The sequence below is a fragment of the Tetranychus urticae genome, chromosome 2 (assembly GCF_039701765.1).
Source record: "Tetranychus urticae isolate SD_2017Ah chromosome 2, NJAU_TeUrti_SD_1.0, whole genome shotgun sequence".
NCBI lineage: Eukaryota > Metazoa > Arthropoda > Arachnida > Trombidiformes > Tetranychidae > Tetranychus > Tetranychus urticae.
In genome coordinates this window covers 19,381,175-19,407,930 of record NC_142959.1, presented here as the reverse complement: position 1 = coordinate 19,407,930, position 26,756 = coordinate 19,381,175, and the positions used below count along the sequence as shown (strand labels likewise).

General features: G+C 32.7%; 1 protein-coding gene across 1 annotated transcript in view; it reads right to left on the bottom strand.

The window, feature by feature from the left end:
• The window catches only part of LOC107371309 (maltase A3), a 61,352-nt gene that overhangs the window by 29,046 nt on the left and 5,550 nt on the right, over positions 1–26,756 (bottom strand). The window lies entirely within an intron of this gene.

Genomic DNA, 26,756 nt, shown 5'->3' with positions numbered 1-26,756 from the left:
TTTGAAAAGGGAAACGGAAAAAGGAAATGCTGAAAATAAGGTGAAAATGGAATGTAATATGAGAAGTTCAAGTTGGGGAAAAATGTTGGAAATTTTGGGTTGAAAGCGAGTTCGTCATGAAATGCATTATCATCTGAAACATTATTTTTTCCGATGTTTTTGGTTGATTATATTTTGCCTAAATTGTCTCAACTTTGCATCTTTTTTTTTCTTCTCTTTTTACTCAACTTTTTTTTCTTCACTCAACATTTCAATCTTTTTTTTGCTTCAAATGTCATTTGGGAAACATTTTGTATCAAATGATCCTTGATTCAACATTTCAACTCTTTTTTTCTCGTCTTTTTGCTGTTGTTTCAATATTTATTTCATATTCAATCAAAACTTTGATTAAAGCAGAAAATTTTCATTTCTCATGAACCAACATTTCTCCAAACCTGTTGAAAAATGTTGAACAACTTTATTCATGAGAAAAAGGCAAAACTGGAGAAATTCATTTTTTCCGAGAAAAGCGAGTTTCGAGATAATTTATCTTGATCAATTAGAAAAGTTCATTTTTCACGAGAAGTCATGTTCATCAGAATTTGATTTACACTTGAAATTGTATTATATTTTTTCGTCTTTCCACTTGCATGTAAAATGAGTTAATTCACTTTTAGAGTAACATTCAGTTGAGATGAAAAAGAGGAGAAAAATTCAGTTTTTTCTTTCTTTTTACTTCTTTACCTACTTTTTTGCCATGCAAAAGTTTTCTTCTTCTTTTCCCTCTTCCAAACCAAATATTGCAACTGCCAAATATTATTATCACTTTACCAAGAATATTATTTGTTTAGCATTTTAAATGGTAAATGAGTGAAACTTGAAGGAAAAAGAAACAAGAGTAAAGAGCAAAAGAGCAAAAAATGGAGAATGAATTTTTACTGTAAAAGTTGAAAATTATTATCATTTTTTTCTTCTTCTTTGCTTCATCTTTTTCCATGTTATTGTTCTGTTCATGAAAAGAGAAATTCAATAAACTAAATTATCATTATTCTCAAGTATTTTGTTGTACAAAAAAATTTACTCAACCTTTTTTTTCTCGCTTCTGAATAATCTTTTGTATTCTGTTAAACGATTCTGTTGTTCGGTAAAACTGATAAGCTCATTAGTATCATTAATGGTGTTATTAATTTCAAATGATTTGGAAAAGAGGAATTTGAGAGAATCTCAATTATTCAGTGTAAAATGATGAGCAGCCAGATTTTAGAGTTGAACATTTGACTCGAGATATTCAATGTTTCAATGTATTCTCATGACAGGAAAATGATGAGGAGAGAAACGTTCACATGGAATTAAAGGTTAAATTCAATTTGAAGAAATCATTGAGTTACATGAAAATGTGTTTTCGCCCAGAATCCAAAGAGCTTTCAGTTTTTTTTCTTGGAAAATCAAAAGCCAAGGTATGATCAAGGAATGTTGAAGGTAAGAAATGTTGGAACTGAACAGAAAAAGGAAGAGTTGATAAATGGGTTCACAATTTTATTTCATTCCAAACACACATTGTATATTATTATTCTGTAAGCATTTCGGATATTTTTACTCTTCTTACTCGAGGAGGTTGAAAAGTTGAATAGGCCATGGGAAATGGTGAAGCTTTCTGTATAAGTGAAACAAAAATGTTGAAAGATAAGGGTATTCAAAGAGGATGTATGCTAAGTCACATTTATTTATTGAAAGAATATTTCACTTTCTTGTGAAGAGCAAGAAAAAAAAGAGAAGAGCAGGGAAGGGAAGGGAGGGATAACAGGGATTGATAAGATGTGATAACATGAACATGTAATGATACAGGGAAGAGTCAAGGGTTGGCAGGGAAAAAGTCATGAGTAAAGGATGAATGGTGAAAGTGGAGGCAAAGGCAGCGGAAATGAGAGATACTTGAGAAAAGGTATTTAGATTATTTTGGCTCAATATTTCTTCACCTTGAAACATTTTCTTTTCCACTAAATATTCTGACATTCCATTTGATAACTTTTTTCTCGCTCTTCACTCCCTGTTAATTCGACTATTTTCAAAATGATTTCTCTTCCTTAGAAGCTCATCAACTTTTATTAATCAATTTTTCATTATCGTGCGTTGACTCAGAAACGGTCAAAATGATCAGTCACTTTTTGAAATTCACTTCTCGTCATGAAAATCTCATGACAATTGTTGATGAAAATATTGAAGAAATGACATAAACTGACTTTTACACTCGTCCAGTCACCACAGTAAATCAAACTCCATTGGAAGAAAAACTGAATTTCATGCAAAAAATCGAATTCCGATCTCGCTGAGTCGAAATTGGCCATTTTTAGTCTTCGAAATTCGATCTTTTCGCCTTTCTGCGTTCAGAGGTGAAGAGCTACAAGTTGATGATGGAACTGAATGAGAAACAGAATAAAATTTAGCTTATGAACTTGAGAAAGATTGCGCCGTCAATGATGTTTTGATCATGATTTGAATTGGGATTAATCTTCATTCAATCATTAAATGAATTTGAAAATCGTAAAATGATTGAAATTTTCATGGAAAGTCTAATCAAAGTTGAATATTCAAAACTCACTCAGCCATTTTGAAGTTTGCTCAACAGTAAAAGTTATTTTTGTTGAAACTCTTGAGTGCAATAAAATTGATTGAAACAATTGGTCTTCCATTGATGGTGAGAAAAGTGGAAACTTTTTCATTCCTTGCTCATTATCATGTTGTTATCTTGTTATAGATGCTGATGAAATTCCTTAAATTTTCAAAGGAATGGTAAACTTTACTCGGTGAAACTTTTTCTGTTCAACTTTTGTTTGTATTCAATTAGTTTACAGGTAAATGAATTTGCGTATTCAAAATGCCTTTATATATTAAAATAATCATCAATTATCAACAATTAGAAGTGAAAACAAGAAACTATTTGATTCAGTTACGAATAGTTCAGACGATTAAACTTGTAATGCCAAACATGATGTAAGTTTTCTTGAAGTAAAGAAGAAGAAGAAGAAGAAAAAACCAAGCATTGAAATAGATTAATGAATAAAGAAAATATGAAAAAACATTTTCTCTGTGAAAACAACTGTAATCATTAGCTGATACAGCAAATATTTAATCAAGAAACAGAAGGAATGTAATATTGAACAGGGAGGGAAAACGAAGAAAATAAAATATTCTGTTTGGCAGAATTCAAGTTACACTGTAATGCTAAGTAAATTCATTAATGTTACTTAAATGTATTTGTTTGAACACTCATTTTATTACCAATAAAACATTTATACAACATCTAATTGTATGACATTTTCGTCTTTCAATTGAATCAAACCATTTCCATTCAAGAATAGTTAAGATTTTTCCAGTTTCTCAGCTGACAATTTTCGAAATTTAAATTGTAAAAGTCGAGAATCTCATGTTTCCAGTGACGAAGTTTACATGGAAAAATATTGGCATACAAAATGAGCTAACAGGGATTGAAGCTGGGAGTGAAGCTGGGAGTGAAGCTGGGAGTGAAACAGGGAAGAGGATAAAGGAGATAAAAGGAGATTGAATCAGAAATGTTGTGATAAGCTGACAAGCAAATTGAATTATATGCAAGAGATGAGATTGAACAGAAAAGAGGAAGAAGAGCAAGAAATTGTTATCCATACATTGATATCTTTATAAGGCAACATGATGAGCCTGATGATAATGATAAGGAAAAGGGTGAACAAATCGATTGGGAAGCAAAAAGATCACCCAAATATTATTAGTTGAGCCAAATGAGAAAGACTTTTTTCTCCTCTCTTGTTATTATATGGAATGACCATCAAGTGCTCAAAACAAATTGGGCTTAACTTATAATTTATCGATCTAACACTTATCTTTTGCTTATTATCTTATCATTTTTTTTCTTCGTCCTTTTTTTCATTCCTCTTTTCGAACTTGTTTTTCTGGTCTTCATCTTTTTTGCACTTCTTCTCTCACCTTTCTTCTTCTTCTTCTCATCATTTCCAGTCATCGATTCTCATTGACCAGTTTAAATGGGTCGTGATCTTCAAGAGGCTCTGCAAGAGTTGAACAGCCAAAGAGCCAAGGAAGACACAAAAAGCAACTTATCACGCTTCACTTGTTTACCTCAACTTTTTTCTTCTTCTCATGAAAAATGTTAACCTTGGAACTGAATTGAATGAATATCATTCAAGATATTTTATCGTTCATTTTCTTTACCAAACTTTATATTCAACTTGAGAACAGGTCAAGAGCCAATCAAATGTATCATGTAAAAAAGAGGAAAATGGTGAAATAATATTCTTCAATATTTCCATTCAATGTTCTCGATTGGAATCAATGAAGTCGTGAAAATGAATAAAATGACGAGTAAAATAGATGGAAACATTAATTATTCAAGAAATTGCTCAGAACAGAAAACGAATTTAGATTGAACCAGAAAACGAGTAAAGATTAATATTGATCAATGATAAGCTGAAGATCAATTTGATTGCAAATCGGGAAATCAAAGTGTTGAGCTGAAACAATTTCACATAACGCTAAGTTGATCGCATGAACTCAAAATGCTAAGTGATTAAAGCTCAATATTAAATGCTGAAAAAGAATCGCAATTAAAACGATTTTTGAAGATATTATTTTTGTGCAGACTTGGAATAAGCTTATTACTTGAGCAACATTTGAATTTGATTTCAATTTTGTTGCAAACTGGTTGAGAATGAAATTGACTCGTAAATGTAGATTGCATGAAAGCTGACAAGACAGCATTTCATGTTGGTTCATGATAATGTAAGATAATCAAGAAAATAGAATAATGGGAAAAATGAATGATTCAGTTGAACTCACGGAATTGGATTTAATATTTATTGACTGAATTGCACTGTGTTCCATGTTCATTTCAATTTCAAGTCTTGTTCAACCTTTCTCTCGATATTCATTTTGATATTCACAATTTTTCATTGCTGATCAGAAGCACTGTGAATAAAGAAGAAGAAGAAAAGATGATTATGATGAACATCGATCAAATTGAATATAATTTTCTATTTGTCTTTGCAAACAGTTTTCTTGTTCAGTTCTCGAGTTGTAAAAATGTTGAACTTGACGAAACAGGGAAACATTTCATTTTCTTTTCCTGTTACGAATATAATAATTCAAGATTAAGATGAAAGAAGCCGTTTTCACCATGATTAACGTTCCTCAATTCAACTCATTGTTTTGACTTTTTTGACAATGATAAGCAAGCTGAAGGGAAGAGAACAAAATTCTGAAAATGAATTTTGAACCAAAATTTTGAAACTACTGAAACAAGACTGGAAAATGAGAACTTTTTGATAGAAAGAAATTGTTGAAACAATATTTTTCCCTTTTCCTTGTTGCCTCAATTCATCTTGTTTCATCTTGAACATCAGTAAAGAGGTAAATTCTGACACAACTTGTTTCCCCTGTAACATTGGAATAAAGATGAGGATGATATTGATAATAAATGATAATTCACTGTTTTCTCATTCATGGAATCTAGAATTATTATCTGTTAATAAACATGTTATTATTGTCAAGTTAATCTTCATTAATTGTTAATAACCTTTCATTTCAATTAATAATTCATGACTTGAGCTATGAACAGATTTCGTGGAAAATGGTCTAAATAGAAAATCTTGAAAAAAAGAAAAAACTTTTAAAATATAATTCCATTTGCAACTGACGATTTCAAGATTTATTTTCGTTTGTTTTATGTTAACACTTCATTAATTTGCTTGAATATCACTTTTGTCGAGGATAATAACAGAGTTATGAAGCTAGAAGTATAATTGTATGATAATAGTAAAAATGCTTTATAATAATACCTTTTAATGATTTAAAGATGAACACTTTGCTTTTCATTAATGGATAATCATTTTAATCAAGTTAAAGCCTTTTCCAGGGATTCATTCATTTTCATAATCTTTATGTGCTTTGTGATCATGAATTTGAATGTTGACAAAAGTTTCAACAATTAATGAACATTCAAAGCAAAGACAAAAGTCGTTAAAGTCGTTCATTATTGAAAGCTGTTGAACGATTTCCAGACTCATTGATATTAACAAATGAGAAAAGTTTCTCGTTGCAATTGAAAGTTAAATTTGCCGTAAAAATTGAACCTTTAAATTGTTCGAGATTGATTTTAAAGGTTAAATTGTTGGCTTCCAAAAATGAATTGATTGACAATTGATATTACAAATGATTAAAGTTTGGATTTTATTCGCTTCCATTTGACAGGTAAAGCAATAATTGTGTTGTTACAATGGGAATGACAGAGCAACAAAAGGCTACATTATCATTAGGTTAACTTGTTTCCCTCTCATTATTAGTTGTACAAAATAATAATAGTAATAGATAGTTTGAGGTCAAACTGAACGGTGAACTAAAGAAAGATGTAAACAGATATTTAATCACTTGAAATTGGATTCGTTAATAGGTTGTCAATCGCAAAGTAAGAAACTGTGAAAAGCTTTAGGAAATAAAGAGCTAAATTGTCATCAATCTTCAATCTTGAAACTGGAAACTCATTGGACTGAGTTTTTTTTCACTTCTCTTTGTATTTGCCTGTTTCTTTTCCTTTTTCAGTTCAATTTTTTCCACTTTTCTCTTTACCGTTTTGTTTTCAGTTTTGCTTCAATATTTTCTTGTTTCGAGTTACAATTCTGGACAATATTGACTCTCTCTCTCGCTGCTTGATTATTTATTGCAAACTCAAATTTGCTATAACATTATCAAATCCATCTTGCAAGTTACAGTCTGTAAAGAAATGCAATTCAATTGTGAGTTTCTTTTGATGGCGACAAATTTAACACATGAAATTCAATATCAAATAGTATTATTCAATGAATGGGCTTTCAAAATATTTCATCTTTCAATTCTCAGGCAATTTCTTATGTGTCACTTTCTGCACAACAAAAGTTTCGCAAAGAAACTTCCAAATGTAAACGCTTCTAGTGAGGAAACAAATATAACATTTCATTGTATCAGAGTTGAATTCAATTCCACGAGACCTTTGCAGCTTCAACTTTCCAGTCTTCTGTCTGTTCATTTATACAACAATCTATACAGAAAATCATACAGATCATAGCATGTATTTACAGACTTTTAGCACTCAATGCAAATCCCAATAAATATCGCGTTCTAACAACTGTAGCATCCATCATGTCAAGTCGAATGTTAACTTATTGAAGCTGCATTTGTTTTTGCTTTAATTGTTTGTGTTCGATTCAATGCAAAGAGTTGTTTTACTCTTTGATTCAATGTAATTATAACTCAGAAGACGAATCAAATGGCATAACGTGTAAAGAGATGAAACTGAATGTTTGATCTCGCTTTGTATTGACGAAGTATTGACTGGAAAGAGCATTTTAATGGATTTCAGCGATTAACTATTTGCATAAGGAAATTGAAAGGAGTTTGTTTTGAGTTTAAAATTGAGCATTTGAACTGGATTGTTAATTATTTTGTTGGCCATTAATGTTTGATTTATTACCAAAGTGATTGGAAAAACTCCAAAATGATTTCTCATTCTTCTTTATAAGCTTTTCATCTTTCGGTTCATCTTTGCATTGTAACGTCTCCACGACTGAATAATGAAAATTAAAGTAAACTTTTTGTTAAGCTTTACCCTCATCTCATAACATCATATTTTACCCTTTCAACAAAAAGATCAATGTGATAATCATTAAAGGGTATATTAAATAGCTATCGATATCGTCAGACTATTATTATTATTATTTTTAACTTTCATCATTAACATTATTTAACTCCATTGAGTAGGTGATTGATGAAGTAAATCAAGCAAAAGCTGAACCTCCATCAACACCCAGCAAAAAAAACAACAGTTGAAATAATTTCTTGTTAACTAAACTAGACTGATGAAGGAACACAAAAGGCAGAATAAAAAACAAGAGCCAAGCCAAAAATAAAAGTTTCTCCTTTTCCAGAGCTTCGATTCTCAGTCCGTTATTCAAAGATAATAATGGAGTGTAATAAACAACGATGTAATGTTGATCATTATTGAATCAAGTTTGAATAACTAGCTAATTCAATGTTCCCATTTCATGTAATCTGATGATGTAGGAATTGAAACAAGTTGAAGGAAAGAAAAGATGGAAAAAGGTTATTCAATGAGCAAAAAATGTATCAAACTAATTATATAATAATATTGAATGTTAAAGGATCAAAAGAAATGTTAGTCTTCCATTAACAGAAATGATTCCAAGTTGATTATTTAAGAAATTGATTTTCTTTTTTCGCCTCTCAAGTGTTATTCAAAATTTGATGGATTGACAATCTATTAGCCTTTACACAACATGTAATGCTCATTGTTATCGGTCTGTTTCTGTGTATTCTGTGTTCAACTTTACAATGGAAAGAAAAATATATTTCTTGTTATTCTTGTAAAAATGTTGTAATGCAAGCTAACATTTTCTGAAACCAGTCATGGTGATGATGGAACATTGAAGATGATGAACATGTTTCTTCTTGGTGCAACTCTGGCAACTCGCCTAATTAGTGGCTCTGTTTCACTCAGCTCTCAGCCCAACAATTTTCTCATATGTGGGTATCTAGACAGGGAGGGAACAAGAAATATATACTTGTAATGCTTTACCAAAGATGCTTTAGCATTCAGTTGGCTTTTAGCTTCTTGTTTCTTCACTTGTAATTTGATGCTGAAAGATGCATTTTACCCAAAAAAAACCTAAACCATTGCCTGATATCAATTGGTTAGATAAACAAATTTCCCTCATTCTGTTCATCTCTTTACCATGCTACACTTGAGTCAACAATATTCTTTCACTCGACAATTATTCTTCTTTCCTCTTTCCTTCCCAGTTTCCAGTGAAATTTACAAATTAATATCAAACTTTATCAATATTGGATAACATTTCAACATGAAATAATTATCACATTGAAATGATCAAAATCTGTGATTATTTTTGTTTTCAGGCAACAATGGAAATATAAAATTCCGAGTTAATCTGAGCTTTACTTTTTTCTTTCTCTCGCTTCCAATGGTTATCATTGTGTGATCATTAATGTTATCATTAGCATTCCAAAGAAGATAATATTACCTCCCAGGGCCGTTCAAGTTGCAGTTGAATACATCAATGATAAAAACAAAGCAACAACAAAAGGTTGAATCAGACAAAAAGATGAAAATACTTGAAACTCTTTTTTTGTGTGTCTTCAGATCAAAGAATGAAATATTCAGGCAAAGAGCCAGTAAAAATGACTTGGATAATAATAATAAGTGATAAGAGAATGAAAAATCTTTTCAAAGTTCTTAGATTGTACGGATAATTAACTTTATCATCATAATCATTGTCATTATCATCAATAGAGGAAAATGAAATTCCTTTATGGGATAACTTATTGTGAGAGAAAAACTATTAGAACAGAGAAAATCGAAACTCAATTTTCGTTTTTTCTCTCTTCTCTAAGTAGAATATTAAATTTATCCACTTTTTTTGTCATCAACTATTAGTCAAGCTGTTGATCTTGATGATAAAAGAAATACTAATTTTAATATTTTCAAATTGCGATTAGGATTCATTAAAATTCTGAAATGGTTTTCAGTCAATGATTTATTGAAGCGCCAACTTTTATAACTTTTTCAGTGCCAACATCAACACTTTATTCATCATTTTCATTCAAGGCAATTGCAATCAATGAAATGCTCAGTTTTGGATAAACATTTAATCCATTTCGAAATGAGTTTAACCAAATCTCAAAGTTCATCAGTTGAGTTAAGATTTGCAAACTTAAAAGGCTTTCAAGAAGTGAAAGATTATAACAGATTTGATTGCAAGGAAAAACTCAGTTTTGAAAGACTTTTCCGCATCAAAGTTGATCGTTTTTGAATCTTAAAGCGAGGCAATAAAAGTTGATAAGTTTGAAGATAAAATTGATTTTATCTTGACACTTTTCATTCCCTGGTTAAGAGTGCAAACTGAGTGATTTATTGAGCAAAGTTTCATTGACTTCACCGTCTATTTTGTATCATTGTAATGATGACGAATTATTTGCAGATTGATAAACAAAGGATCTCGATTTGAATCGATTTGATTGCAACAAACAATTCAAAAACTAAACTCAAGTCTGATGAGTTAATTGACTCGAAAAACTTTTATTCTAGAGACGAGAAAATTGATAAAATTTAAAAAATCGAAAAACAGTTCGAAAGACTTGATCAAATCTAGACAAATGTTTCTTTGCATTTCTCTGTTCGACTTTACAGCGAATTTTGACAAAAATAGCAAAAATTTTGTCAAAAGTAAAAAGTTTTATTCTCGAAATTTGATCTTCTATTACGAATAAAGTCAAAGCACTTGTACATGAATGTAATAATAAAAGATTGGTTAGATAATTTAATTGTTGTTCAAGTGGTTGTACAATTTTGTCTTTTCAAGTCTTTCCAACAAGACTGATTAAACCCAAGTGAAACTGGGGATTGTTGTTACCAGAACTGGCAGTCAAACACCAAGTCTATCCATTTGTGCACAAATCTCATGAGAATGTTGAACTGAATCAAAAAATGGAAACTTTTTCATCTTCGTTTTCCCCTGTTTTCAGAAGCCAGTACATTTTAAACTATTGAACAATCCAAGTTCATCAAAGGCAACTGTAATCAACAAGATGATCATGATACATGTTCATCACTTTCACTCCATTAAAAGACTTTGCATAAAATTATTTAACGAAAAACACAAATGGAAGCAAATTCAGCTAATTAAACTCATTAGCAATTCAACGCATTTTAAGGTTTTAAAACTGGATCAGGCAGACAGAGAATGAGTTCATCTTAATGAACACTTTTTTTTCTCTCTCCACCGATAATGTTATTCATAAAGTAAATAAATCAGAATTTCATTTCATTATTTTGCCATCCTTTTCCCAGATAATGTCAGATGAATGAACTCGTCCAAAAATGGAAAAGCTAAAAAGGACGGAAAAATAAAAGGTTGAGCCATTAAGCCATTTGATGCCTCTGTAAGGTTGACAAAATTGATGACAATCAAGATTAACAATAGCAACTGATCAATCATCGGCTGACAATTTACTCAAAAACTAGTTTATTATTTCCATTTGGATTGGTTTCAATTTGGACACAAATTTTTCAATTTAAACATCATTTAATCTTCATTCATTAGATTTCATTCTTTTTTCTCTCTTGCTTCTTCCCATTTACAGTTTAATTACATTGTATCACCATCATCATCATTAGAACATTGTTGTCTCCATGAAACGCGATAATTGATGTACAAAATTCTGATTCTTTTTACTGTTATTCTTCAAGTTAAACAATATTGTTCAACCAAGACAATTAACCATTTCATTCATTGATTTTTTTCTTCCTCAAACTGTTAATCATTTTTGTCAACTTTTCACTTTCGAGTTGCACTTTCCAATGTCCAGAATCTTGATCGACAATCAATTAGCTCTTGTTTGGGTATTTAAGTCAAACTTGAATTGATTCAAGGTCTTAACCTTTTCTTGATAAGGTCACAGTCATTTTAGGAGTAAAAGTGTTAACAATGTAAACATTGAACAATCTCAAAATTGACTTTGATTGATCGCTAATTCCTTTTGCTTTTTTTTTCGTCGCTTCACTTCAGTCTGAATCAGTTTATCAGAATTGATTCATTTTCAATCAATTTGGATGGAAAAGGTAAGAGAAAGGATTTCATTTGATTAATGCCATTTTAATTTAAGGCTAAGGATAAACTTTATTATTAATGAATCCAGTTTCGTTGCTTTCCATTTTGCAAATGCGAAATGGAATTTCGAAAGCTCAGCAAGAATAGATGATCGAAAGGTAAATGAATGACACTTTGTATGTGCTTTAAGGCTAAACGCACTAATCCAGTGTTCAAGTTTGATGCGAACCCAATTTCGTGTTCAATTGTTTACAGAAAGGTTTTCGGATGGACATTTCACAGTAAAATTGGAAATCTTTTTTCAACATTAATCATGGAAATTAATTGAAAGGCTGATGACTTTTTGATGAATGAAAAGAATGGAGAAAATGGAAAATTGGATAATTTCAAGACATTTTGCCTTCCATGATTGATCATTGATAAATGATCATTTTCAGTTTTGTAACATTCTGGTTGAGTGTAAAGTTGCCTTTAAGGATGCTTTGTCTTTACCAATTGTTTAGTGTTTAGGCTTAAGAGACTGTTGGTCGCTTGTTGAGTAGATTGTAATTGTTGGACTTTTTTACTTATGAGTTTGACTGTATTTGGACAAACATATTGTTCACTTGGACTAAGTGATGTTGAGTTGATTAACCATCTTATTTATCATATTAATATGTTTCTTGGTTTTATGAGCTTTGTTGTCTGTGAATTTTGTGTTCGTCTTTTTGGTTAAATCTTTTTTTTTGCTCATATCAATTGTTTGGCGTTGAGAGATGAAGGATGATGAGGAAAGGAAATGAATGATGGTTAAAATGAATGATTTCTGAATGAACAAGGCGTATCTTTGAAACTTAATAATGATAAACTGGGAATGATCCATGTAACTATCAATGATATTATTATAAATCAATTGGCAAATATTTGCTGAGAATCAAATTGATTCCATTTTGAAGGGCAAATAAAAAGATTATCCAGATAATAATACATTTTCATGGTAATCTTATGGTTTTATTAATTCTGTGATTGATTACTAAACATAAATTCCCATTTAGAGTCACAATTTTCTGTATCATCTAGTCCATTCATCATTGATTAATAGACTATTCAAACAATCGATTTCCAGTGCAAATCAATGAAATTGATTCAACCATTCTTTCTGCATAAAGTCTAGCAAAGTGTAATTTTAAATCAAGCCAAGTTTGTAGTAAATATTGGCCGAAAATTCGAGGAATTGCATTTCGTTCACTGAATTGGAAGCACTTTCAGTCCCGAGATCGAGCCTGCGTTGAAAATCCTCCGTCACAAGAGTCACCTTGTTCATCCTTAGCGGTTAATAACAGTTTTTGACAACCCAAATCACTTCACTTATTGCTGGAACATTTTTGCATATTTATTTTGATTTGCGCTTAATTTTACTGCATAAGTTTGAATTTCAATCAGTTTGATTTTGATTTTGCAAAGACGAGGAAAAGAAATTATTTGTCTCTTTGATAAGTTTAGAAACGCATTTTGTTCTTGTAGCTTAATTAAAGTCGTCGGTTGTATTCAAATGCTTACAAATCTTATTATAAAGTAGATTGTTGAAGCTAACCAGAAATGTTTAGAAATTGCATTGGAATCGATGTTTGTACTTGATGAGAAACCAAATAATGACTGTTGATTGCAAGGCTCAAATGTTTAGTTTTCATTATTATACTGCAGATGCAGAAAAATCATCGATTAGCAATTCGACTTGTAAAATATGAAATCGCGAGAACTAAGTAAATGAGAATGCAATTTTTAACGTTTTGATTCCTATTGCTGAGAACATTTGATCGAATGTGAAATAAAAGCTTTCGATTTCTCATTGATTTACAATGTTTCCAATGAAATTGAGTAAACTTGTTACATTGAATTGTATTAATTGCAATCGACAAGCGATGAAAGACTTTTTTTGGACTCTTTTACTTTCTCTCTTAATGATTGTTGATGCTTATTTTAGAGTAAAGACAAATTGGTCCAATAAAAGAAAGAATAAGATTGACTCAATGTTTGATTGAAATGATTAATGATGATGATGATGATGTCGATAACAACAGATAATAATGCTGGTCAAACCTAAAATGCTGAACAACGAGGCAAGTATATTGATGAAAGGTTGTCAAGTTGAAGCAGTTTGAAAAAACATGAAAACTTTTTTGATGGTTTAACCTTTCATTTTACCCTTTAATCTGTTTCTCAATAAGATGAAGGCAGCAAAATAAGAGCTTAATCTTGATATTTTTTTCCAGTTCTGATTCATTCCAGCATTCAACCTTTTCATTGGTTTTCCTCTTTATTGTGTCTCCCTTTGGACAAGAGAATCACTCAAGAATAAGATGATCATCACCAAGATGATGAGAAGAGAAGAAAAGGGAAAAGAAAAAGAATCAAATCTGACCAACAAAACATCCGATTCGGAAGTTGAACGTATTTCTCTCTCTATTATTATATCAATGCAATTGTCAGCATTTATCTGTTCAATTCAATGTGATCAACTTCAATCATCTTTAGCTTTTTGTCAAAGTGTTTTTACTTGTTTACCCGTTCAATCATAACAATTGAATGAAATCATTTATTCATTAAGTCTGGATTGAGTTAAACAAACAATCCAAGTTGAAAAAAAGGTGAAAATTGAAATTAAACAGCATTTATCGTTGATCACTGTTCGAGTGTCGATTGTTATCTCATTTTCGGTCTTTTCAATGGGTTTACTCCTTTTCGAGTTAACGCACTAAAAAGTGCTTTTCATTTGCATATTATGCTAATGTGATAAACATTTTTACAATGCAAATATCTTATTAACATGCTTTTTTATATTCAATTTTTGACTGTTTAATCAAAAAGGATTAAACCTTTTCAATTCTTGCTTTCTTCTTTCATCAACTTGTTCAGGTTAACCAATGTTATTTACTCAGTTTAAATCAGTTTGCCTGTCAAAACATTATAATGTTGAGGTGATTTACATTTTGTGTAAACAAGTTCAACATGACTGAATCATTTAAAGTGTGTTTAACCTCTCCTCTCATCATTTAATTGAACCAATATCTTTTTGAATATCCAATTAAGCAACGAAAAAACAGTCAAATTATCAACCAATCAACTTGTACAACAATTATGTCCACTCATTACGTTTTCAAATTCAAATAAAACATCAAATTAGGCTTAAATTACATCTGCAAATTATCATTGGACACATTCTTAGCTCAACAAAAAACAAACTTCAAATCACTGCAATTTAGGTACAATAAAAATCGTCCAGAAAGCCCTTCGCTTCTATCAACTTGCGAATTCGCTCATGGAAATGATGAAGTTTTGGTTTCACATTGCAAGAATTCTCACAGTATTAATGCAATGTTGCCAACGAATTCAGCATTTCTTCGAAAACGTTCCTAAGCCAGTTTTTCTGGCAAAATTAAATAATTCTTTCTTCTTTTTCATCGAAAGTTTAAATTATTTGGTCAAGAAACCTCTTTAGATCAGAGAATAGACATTAATAACTGGAATAAAAGATCGCAAAATGAAGCGGATTGGTAATAAAGATTCATAAAGAACTCATAAGACTCACTCTTAAAATGCATTTCCGAAGCAGTTGCTTATGAAAACAAGCGTTTTTCCGTAGAGAGAAATGCTTCTCGTGTTTCCAATAACTTATTCAGTTTCTATTCTTATCTCAACTAAACTTACAAAGAATCATTAGAACTCTTTCGATCGTACAAAAATATGTTTTCATTTGGCCAAACTAAGTTGACTGTTCGCTCAAATACTTCAATGTCTGATAATCTTGGTTTTTATGATGCCCTTCCGTGGATTCTTGACAGATCGTTTAGAGCATCTAAACTGAATAACATCTGATTATCCTTCAATCCGACTTGACATCCACGAGTGATACTCGTAGTCAGCTTATAAAGTGAAATGTTTATGGGAATAAAATCAAGTGAAGCCTCGCGTTAACATAATTGCTGCAAGGTTTGTTCAATCTTTCAATAAATAATGGAAAACATTGAAAAGAATAAACTTTGAATGATTGGAAATTCGTTGGCGAAAAAGTTTGACTCAATTTAACAATCACAATGATAATCAATGATAAAGAATGGCAAGAATGAAGAAACGTTGGTTTTACGGATTATTCATCAAAAGTGAAGATGATACATCAAAAGAATTTCAATTTTGTGAACAAATAATAATAATATGGGAAAGAAGAAGAGGAATGAATATGAAAAGGTAACTTTTACATTGATGGTTAGGCTATTGAAAGCCATTGAGAGTGCAACAAAAAGTGAACAAAAAACGAATCCAAAGATTTTCAATTTTCACAAGTAAAGTGAATGGTTGAAGCCTCAAGGGTTTCCCTGTATAAATCAATGGTCAATAATAATGGGAATCAGTTTGTTTCCATCATCCTCTTCACCACTTCCATGAAGAACCATAAGCCAAGAGTAAAGGTGAAAGATAGCGAAAATTTATCATCAATTGAAATTAGTAACACCTTCTGAATTGTTGATAAGTTCATTGGGGTCATCAAGCGAACAAGTTTCCATTCAATATTTTCCCATCAATATTATCATTATTTTTATTTACCTTTAGGTTTCATTTTCACGTCTTTCCCTTTGAAAGTTGTTACAAAGCTTTTTCATGAAACTCGAAAATCAGCTTTGGTGAAAACAAAACAAAAAAAAACATTTCATCTTGTTAGTTTCAATTGTAATATTTAATGGTGTAATAAACGAGATTCAAGAAAATAAGATTCAATGTTGACGAATCTCATTACCAGAGCTGATTCAAGTTCATTAACTATTGATAACTTGGAAAACCTAAACCAATTCCCAAAGGTAACATGGTTACATGATGAATTCTGTCTCATCTTATTATCACTGATTATTGAAGAGTGAAGTTTCTTTTCTAGTTTTACAGTGAAAAATGAAGATTTGCTGGGAAAAAAACTGTCATCAGTAAAGGGATTGAAGGCAATCTCAACAAAAGTCATCTTTTTCATCGTTTCCAATTCACAAGTGTCACAACACTTGAACCTTAATCTGAATCAGTTTCATTTGTTCATACTTTTGATTATTCATTCTAATCCTTTCTACAATGTAATTTATCTGTGAAAAGCAAAGAGACACTTTTATTGAACACAATTTGAGAATCAATTTTTCTTCTTCTTTTCGTTCTCAACTTGTGTTTACTTTTTCACCTTAAATTGTTGCTTGTCCTTGTGCTAATGTAACCTTTGACATTCTTGATGAGTTTCATTAAAGATGATCAGTGAAAGATCATGAAGTTGCCTCGTCAAGGAGAGAAACTCTTTTGTCCGAATCAAATCTCAAAGGTAAAGGATGGCAAACAGTTTATCCTTTTTTTTATTTGTGGACAAGCTTGATAATCATTTCTTCAATCCTGTTTCATTGTTGACCAATTCGGTAAACTTTATTCATTATTCTTCCATTTGGAATCAATTAAAGTCCATCAATAGAGATTGAATTAGATTCCAGTTGAAAAGGAGGGAAAAGTTAATCACTTTTACTCTTACATTGGAAATTATTTTTACACAAAAATTCAATTCAATCCATTACGCGATCAGATTTTCAAGTTGTAACTTGATTTAAAGATGGAAATGAAAAGTAACATTTTATTCATTTTCATTTCTTTTCACATAAAAATGGTTTACATTTTAACCAACATTTCAAGACGTTTCATCTTTAGTTGTTTTCAATGTTTTTATTCATTAATAGCAATCCCAATCCAGATATTATTCATTATTAATAATGATAATCCTAATTTAATCTATGAAGCTTAGTTAATAGCAGAAGATGAAATTTTAAATCTGCAAATGATTAATTCTGAAGTTAGTTCTTGATAAATATTTAGCAAATCCAAAATAGCAAAACAATGAGATAAAAAATGTTGGATTAACCAATTCAAATTCAATCGATTTGCTTGTTGAACTTTCAGCTTAAAAATTCTTAGCTTTTGATTCTTGCAACTGAAAAAAGCTAAACTTGAAGACTTATCAATCAGAAATGTATTCATCTGAATTACATGAAAACATCAACTTTTAAATTGCAAATCAACTCCAAGTCAAAATTTATCTAATTTTTAAAATGCTTAACTTAATTTAACATAAAAACTTGGACTCATTTGTGTTATCACAAAAGCAAGAAATAATTATCACCTGTCAACTGGGAGTGAAAACTGGTTAACTAGCATTTAATGGGTAAAATTTGAACTGATTTCTGTCCATCAATTCAAGTCACAATAAAGGCTGTCATTTTCATCGCTATTGAGATTATTCTCAGAGATTTTAAATTATCTACAAAACTATCGATATTGAAATTCCCTTCAAATCCTCTGAATGATGTAAAATGATGAATCTTTTTCTCTATCAGTTGCAACTTCTCGATTCTTTTTGAACTTCAACTTCAATCCTTGATCATGATTAATCATTGGTTGCATGATTACAATGAGAATAATTTCATTGTTAACCTTTTCACCAACAGATTATCATCACCTCATTCAGAGCAGTTACAAGTTTCCAAATGTTTATTTGTTTGTTGAGATTACAAATGATGATTATTAACCTTTGTTAGATTTGCTTCATTTCCGGTTAAATTGTGTTCTTCCTCTGAAAGTAAAACAAACAAACAGTAAAGATGAAGGAGAATGAGAATCATCATGAATTTCCTGTTTTTGTCAACAGATGAACACCAAGAGTTGAACATCTTCATATTCAACAATCTTACAGCTAAAAGAGAACCGAAAAGAAGAAAAATTTTCACCAAAATTTGCAATTCTTCCTGAAAGGTTTCTTTACGGTAGGCTTCTGATTCAAAGACTGCACAATTAGCTTTCACTACTAATTTTAGAGTTCGTATACAGGATCACCAATAGTTCACTGATTAACTTAACTTTTCCGCGTTTCGAGAATATCTCAAAAGAGATGAAGACACAAAATATAATACTAAAGTATTTAGGAATATATAACTTTAATGAGTTTTGAACAATTATAAGAATAGCCTGAATTTGGTTAACTTCATAAGAGAGGTAAGATGGCTGAATACAATGAGAATTTGTATGAAATTAAGGAAAGGGGACTTCAATGACACAAATTAAAGATGAACAGTAAAGGAGTGTAGAGAAGTGAAAAACAGAATGAATATGGGGTTCTATTTATGTGAATCTTAAAACAAAAGAGAAAATTTGGAGGGAAATAATTAAGAAAGTGAAAAGACTTCTCTGTCTGTAAATGTCTGGTAAATTGGTGATCGTACCATACTCGTATGACTAAGGTGATTTCAACACTCTTTAGCGTTACCAAAGCTATGGCGTCTTTCAACCTTATACATGTCTAAAGACATCATTGGGTTAAACCATATCTCAAGAGAGATGGAGATAGCCTTTTTAGTATAAACCAGATTAAGGGGTAAAAGTAATCAGAGGTTAAAAAAGGGAATAAAAAGAGAGTGATTTTTCAGTCTCTTTCTTTATGGCACCAATTTTATGCTTCTTAATTTTGTGGTAAAATTAGTTGGATCTTGTGGTCAACTAACAACTAAGATTAGACTTATTTATCTGCACTTTTACACCTTAATTAATATATCCTAAGATATTGAATTTCATGGTTAGAGACAGAGAGGCTTCCATATTGTTAGAGCAATTTAGGGAATACAATAAAATGAAATTAAAATGAATTAAAATTAATGATTAAATATAAATGAATCTAAAGATTTCAAGTTGAGAGAAAGGCATTGAACAAATTTCCTAAGTTCAGTTTCCTACCCTACATTTTCCCCGGATTGAAGACCTTGATCCCTTAGGAAAATTGGGTTTATGGGTTTCTTGAGGGACTTGAATCTTGAGATGAAGAGAGAGATCGGGTTGGATAGAAGATGTGAGTCCGAACTTGAGAGGGTCCTTGAATCTCTGGTCTATGAATAATAGTGGCGTTGGATGATTCAGAAGAGGCTGTGGACGTCATGGATCTTTGAGAGCTTGAGGAAATGTTTGAAGTGTCTGAGTAATATTGGTGAACAGCAGGTCGAGCGAAAGGACTAGGAGGAAGTCGATAGCGCATTATGAATTGTCCTGGATATGTTCTGACTTGTGGAAGTATTGGTCTGTCGTAGGGATGATGAGAAGAGGAAGATGTGGAAGAAGAGGCGGAAGATTGTTCAGAAGGAGTTCCTAAGAACTCAGAGCAATTATCAGTCAATGAGGTTAAAGATTCTTGAGAGCCTGTGTCGGGAATGTCAGAGAAATTTGTATCATAAGTTGAATGAGATGAATCGGAGCCTGGAGGAGTAGGTCTATTAAGATTGGCAATGAATGAATAGACGCTTTCAGAAGGCGAGTAAATTTCAATCATCGGAGGAGGAAAGTCATTATTTTCTGGTTCTATCGGAGGAGGAGGAAGATCAATTTCCTCTGGTTCTGGCTCAGGGAAGTCATGAACTGGAGAGGTTTGAATTGCAATTGATTGCATTTCTTGAGGTTGATAGGGACTGAGTGGAGATGTTGCTCTTTCAGCAATAGGAACAGTTTGAGTTTTGATTTCTTCAGGTACTGGCGACAAGCTAATATCAGCTTTTTGTGAGGGTTTCCCCTTATACTTATCGCGTCGGCTTGATTTTTTGGAAGGCGATGGCGAGGGTGCAACTTGATTTGATTTAGGCTCAGATGTTGAAGTTGAAGGCTGAGGTTGAGGTTCATTAGAGGCTGAAGGAGGAATCTGTTTTGAATTTGGAGATTTAGTAGCAGGAGGGATTCGGTGAGGAACTTGTGATTCAGGATCATCGGAAGTTAAATCAATGAGGGGACAGTCAGGTTCAAGACGTGGAGAGTTTGATGGAGCAGGCGGAATGTAAGGTGGAGGTGATGGAAGATCATCACGTTCAGATGCAGAGACTGAATGAACTGAAACAATGTCATCCTCGTCATTTTCAGGATTACCATATCTTGATGAGGGTTGAGATGCAGGAGTTACACATCGACCATTGTATTCAGGATCTGAATTCTTTCTGAGAACGTAGGCCCAGTCGATTGGCCATCGAGCTTGATTTGCTCTAACTCGTTCAGTATAAATTTGAAGGAGTCTTGAAACATTGCGGTTTCCGCAAGTATGAACCATGTTGCCGTGATGAATGCCATTTCTGCGTTGTGCCATTTCTTCAATTTGTTGCCAGAATGCCAAATATAAATTTATTCCAGTTATAGCCTCGACAGCAGGAGAGTGAGCGTCAGGGCGAAGAATGAAAGTGGGAAAGACCAGAAACGAAACGAGTGAAAGGGAAGCTGGAGATTCTCGGTAGGGAGAGAAAAATTGTGTTATCTCTCGGAATTTATGTTGAATAGTTAAAATTTCAAAATCATTTAACTCTAAAGCACGCATCATATTAATGAGTCCAGATCCGACTATGGCAGTAGCAACCAAAAAGAAAGTTAGTATCTGTTCTTTGACAGATAAGAATGATTTTGCATGTCGGAGGTCTCGTTGTGTTAACCCATGGAACTGTGTGTCCATGAATTTAATGTCATCATGATGGATGAGACTTTCAAATACTATATTACGATAGCCGTCGACTATCACTACCCAAACAGGTCGAGGTCGAAGAGCCTCTCTGTTATACTTAGCAGCCATTCCTTCGATCCGGCAATAGGCCATGTGTATACAAAAGGTAGTTTCGAGTGAAGGATGGAGAGCCATGTTTTCAACAACTAATTGCTCGGTTCGAGGTTTGAGCTTTGGCATTTGAATAGCAGTGAGGTTGTTGAATTCACGAGTAGCGACTTCATTTTTATTAAGTCGGTTACGGAGTCTATCAGGATTAGTAGTAGTAATGATGACTGGGTGTCGTCTGATTGAGCGCATAGATGGAAAATAGAATTGAACATTCTTTAAGATTTGTTCCTGTCTTTCAGGAGAAACTCGTTCCAAAGGATCAATTCTTATAAAAGGTGCAGGGCGAGTTTTTGCATTTGAATCTTCAGAGATTGGCTTAGGATAATGAGGGTTGTGTCTCGGAGGTAGTCCTCGAGCGACTTGTACCCATTCCTCAGAGTCAGAGAGGAGGTAAAATGGTACATTAGACCATCGGATAGTGCGGGGTCTAGAGAGTGAGGGATCTACCTTATTTCCTAAAATGGGTTCAAATCCAACTATATGTTGGATAAATTCTTCTGCTTCACTTAAAGGATGAGTTGGGTCCTTATTTCTTTTATAAGATTCCCAAAAATTAAGAGAAAAGTTTGCTATTGAACGGATAGCTGCTGGTTGAAGCAAAGGATCTTTAGGGTCATTTTCTTTCATATTATTTAAACAGGCCCAAAGAGCCATTTTCTCATACCACTGGTTTTCGTGGGCTTTCTGATTCTCGGGTATAGCTACTTCATCTGATTTAAGATGAGAGGGTAAAAAGTTAGCCATACTCTTTGGAGCATTATTTAACTCTTCTCTAATAGGATTAGAGACGAATGGCAAATCTATTTTGAAGTCAAATTCCTCGATAAAGAGGCCCGATCTACACTTAGATTCGTGCATGAGAAAATGTTCAGGTGAAAGAGATTCACTACATTGGGTGCGTCGGCATTTGAAAGTTGAGGAATTATAATTTTGAAGGGTTTCTTGGTTTGAAAGGGGTTGATAAAAAGGATAGTCGTCTTTAGGTGCATAATATTTTACACACTGAGGTAAAATACACAGGAATTGGTGAGGATGATGAAGAGGGAAAAGGCTAAGAATAGCGACTAGATTTCTTAACCAATTAATGCAGGCGTAGCAGTAACAATTCTTACATGAACGACATTCACGCGGTTCAAGCGCAATTTGTTCACAAAAGAAACATCGAATGAGATGTTCAATTTCATTGAAATTAGGATTAGTTATTTGAGCCTTAGTAATACCATGAGGAATCTCAGGTAACTCAATGGTTTTAATTTTCTCGTCTGAATAAAAGTTTAGGAAAAGTTTTTCCCTAATCATTTGATTAAACTTGTTTTTAATATCGATAAAGGTTTGAGCCTTTTTCTCAAATATATCTCTAATTTCAAAGAAGCGTTCGTTTGTTAACCAAGGGGGAAGTGGAGCTGTAGGTAATGGTTCAGGGTACTCATTATGCTCAAAGGGATAATCTGAAGGTTTTGGATAACGTTCAGGATATGTAGGAGTAGCTGGAGGAAAAGTATAATAAGGAGGGAATATGATTTCGGTATCAGGGGATTGACTCTGAGGAGTTTGGCTTAATCGCCGAGTACAACTTATCTTATGGAATGGAGTAATCTGTAAAGAGTTCGGGTCAATCGGTCCAGCAAAGGGTTTCTTGGGCGCTTCTTTTTCTCCAGATTTAGCGGCTTGTTTGTCTCCACTTGAAGGTTCATCAGTGAACTTTCCTTTCTTGGCAGAATGTTCATGTTCACCAGAAACTGAGCCAATATGAGATGACTTTTGAGGCTGCGGAACTCTAGGAGCACGAGCAAAGTTTGTTTCGTCGTCACTGTCACTCAGTACAAGTGATTGAAAATCGAAATTTTCTTTCGTATATTTCTTGTTAGGAGGTGGAGGCGGAGGAAGCATTTCCGAAGCAGTTGAACTCGATGTTGAGGGAATCGAGGAAACACCTTGAATTTTGAGAGCAGGATTAACCTTAGAGGAAGTACCAGGAGTAATCATCGGCTGAGGCGGCTTAGGAACTAAGATCCTAACTGAAGGATCGTCACTATAACGAGCAGGAATCAGATGTTTATCATCGTTAAGTTTTTGAGTTTTAGCCGGTGAAGGGGACCGAATTTGTTGGTCTCTTGAGACTGGAGTTGGTACACGAATGATCTCTCCGGACGGAAGAATTCTTTCAATGATAGTTTTCATTGGTTGCATGATGAGAATAGGTTTATAACAGGGTTTAAACTTCGAAAGGAAAACTGAGAAATTTGAATTTAACTGAGGGGAAGTTTGAATAACTGTGTTAAAAGAGTAATATCTTTGAAGAGATACTTGGATAAAACACAAATTGGAAAATTTGACTTGGGTGATAATCGGAGGATAATTTGGAATATAATTGTTTAGGAATTTGGATAAAATCAGAGAAATTGTTGAATCTTTGGTAAGATTTGAATAAAGAATTACAAGTAAAATCTGAAAATTTTGAGAGGAACTTTGAAGAAATTGAAAAATTTGAGAATTAAAAGTAAAGGTTAAAATTGAAGCAAAGCTTAAACTTTGAAATTGACTCGACAAGAACGAAGGGGCTAATGAAGTGTTAAGTGTTTCTTTTGTTTCACTTCTAATCTCTAGGGGGAGAAAATTTCTTTTCCCTTTGTGACTAGATCGAAGGGGATTGGACAAAATTTTGCTCTGGTTTGCGGTTAGCTCTAAATGAGCAACACTTTGAACCTTTGCTTTCTCACACTTTTTAACCGGTGAGATAAGATGAACACAATAGAGCACATAGGCATTAACAGTGCTTTTCTTATCAGGGTTTACTTTACCAGGGTTGGCGCCTAATTTTGTCTGGGCTCTGGTAACTCTTTTATCATTAAAGTGATTAACTAAATTTTTGTTTTGTGAGGCAATTTCTCGATCTGCTGACAGATACTTTCTTTTTGTTTTAGCTTGTTTAGCCTTTATGGGAAGATGATTTTGAATATAATTATAATTATTAGGAAGTTTTGAATTTTGATTTGAATTATTTTCTGGGCTAACTGAGGGAACTGAATTAAGATTATTTGGGTTTGATATCTCTGAAGAGATTGGGGGGTCAGATTTTTGGCTGATTGTTTTAACTGAAGTTGTATTTGGATTTGAATTTGGCTTTGGTTTTGATTTTAAATTTGGAATTAAATCTGAATTTGAGGAATCTGATTGAGTTTTTGAATAGATATCATTAGATATGTTAGACTGGCTTTCTGTATTAGAATCAAGAGTAGGATTTTCAGTTTGAGGTTCAAATTCGAGTTGTAAGAATCGATTCAAGCTTGAATTATCTTTTCGGATAATTAAAGGAGGATCATCAGGGCTAAATGAATCTAAAGATGAATCTAAAGATTCGATAGATTTTGAGGTCTCTAAACTTAAATCTGAATTTGAATCAATTTGAGACTGCACTTCTTCTTGTTCTGTTGATGAAGGCTCATCATTTGAATTTGTTTGACTTGAATCTACTGAGGGAACTGAATTAGGGAAATTAAAATCTTCATTTTCGAGGAAAGTTTCAGTATTAAAATAGTTATTTCTTAGCTTAAGCATTAGATCAGTTAACTCACCTCGGTATCGTTTAGTGTTAGAAACATTGACGCTAAAGAGTCCTAAATCGTCCATTTCTAATAGTAATAGGGAACCTTTCTGTATGCCACATACGAGATAAGGCCCATGAAATTTTTCTCTGAGTTTCTTAGAGACTTTAGGATCTGGAGATTCATTTTTTACAAAAACAAAATCTCCTTCACGATAAGGTGAAGATGGGTGGAGAGATTTAGTTCGGTTAATTTGATATAACTGTTGAGAATGCAATCGAGCGTAGGCAAGCTTCCTAGCTTGATTAACATTAAATGAGTGAGAGTCAGGAAATTCTAATAAGTTATCGAGGGGTTTTCTTGGGTGTCTTCCATATACTAAAAAGTATGGGGAAAATCTTGTGATTTTATGAATGCTAGTGTTGATTGCAAAGAGTGAAGCTTCTAAGGTATTTTTAAGATTTTTAGTGCTATTGGCAATGACATAAGTTCTCAATCTTTCAGCAATAGTTCGATTAGCTCGTTCTACGACGCCTTGAGACTGAGGATGATAGGCATTGGACTTTTCATGTTTTATACCATGTTTTTTCAAAAATTGATGGACTTCTTCAGAAGTGAAGTTCGTCCCTTGGTCAGTTTGTATAACCTTAGGGAAACCATAAGTTTGAAAAATAGAGGTTAATAAAGATATGACAGTAGAGGCAGTTTGATTCGTTGTTAACTTGGCAAACACATACCTAGACAGTATATCTACTAGCACTATTATGTATTTCTTGACATGATTGACCACTATTGGTCCTTGAACGTCAAGCTCAAATCTTTCAAAAATTTCTTTTGGAATTGGCTTAGTTGAGGGATCAACAAAAATAACGTTGGTAGGTTTTGCAATTGAACAAGTGATACAATTATCACAGAGTTGTCTAACTAGATCATGAAGATACTGACACCAGAATCTACGAGCTATTTGTAGATATGTTTTTTCGGGTCCAAAATGACCACCTAATGGACTCTCATGTTCATACTTAAAGATGTCTTTAAGCAACTGAGAATCGATAACTAATCTAGAACCGAATGGAGTATTTATATCTTTACGATATAAAAGTCCATCTCTCATGGTATAACGCTTAAGAGCAATACTATCGTTATTCTGATAAAGGGTAATAATTTTCTGAATGTCTGGATTCTGACTTTGAGTGGATCGAACCTTTTCTTTCCACTGGCTAAGTTCAGTTTGAGTAGGTTTAGGGGTTGTCTTAATCTGTTGAGTTTCGGAATCTGAGGAATAGCAGATAGGAGGAATAAAATGAAGATCATCTAAGTGATGGAGAGTAGAGAAACAAATTGTGTTGAGTCCAAGATCATAAAAGTAATTATCGTAGGGATCGGAAATGTAGTCAGTTAAATAAACTCTATCTAAGAACTCTTCTTCGGGATCAATCGTCTTTCGGTGTGACCATGAATTCTGATATCTGGAAAAACAGTCTGGGGGATGAGTGGAGCCTTTACGGTATACAACTTTAAAGTTGAAGGTGGACAACATTATTGACCATCGTTGCAATCTTGAGTTTTTAAAGTTTGTCTTGGTAAGCTGGCAAAGGGCATGGTGATCAGTCTCGATCAAAAAGAGTTCTCCTTCTAAGAAGTGAGTAAACTTATTTACGCCAACAAATATCGCTAATAGCTCTTTTTCAGATACAGAATAATGGCGTTGATATTTTTGTAATTTTTGAGAATAGAAAGATAAGGGTAACCAGTCCTTAACTTCTTCAAGGGGTGTACTGGGATCAAATGAGGGTGAATTGGGATCTTCTTGAAGTAAGATTCCACCAACAGCATGATCTGACGCATCGGCGGATATTTTTCTGCGTAATTGAG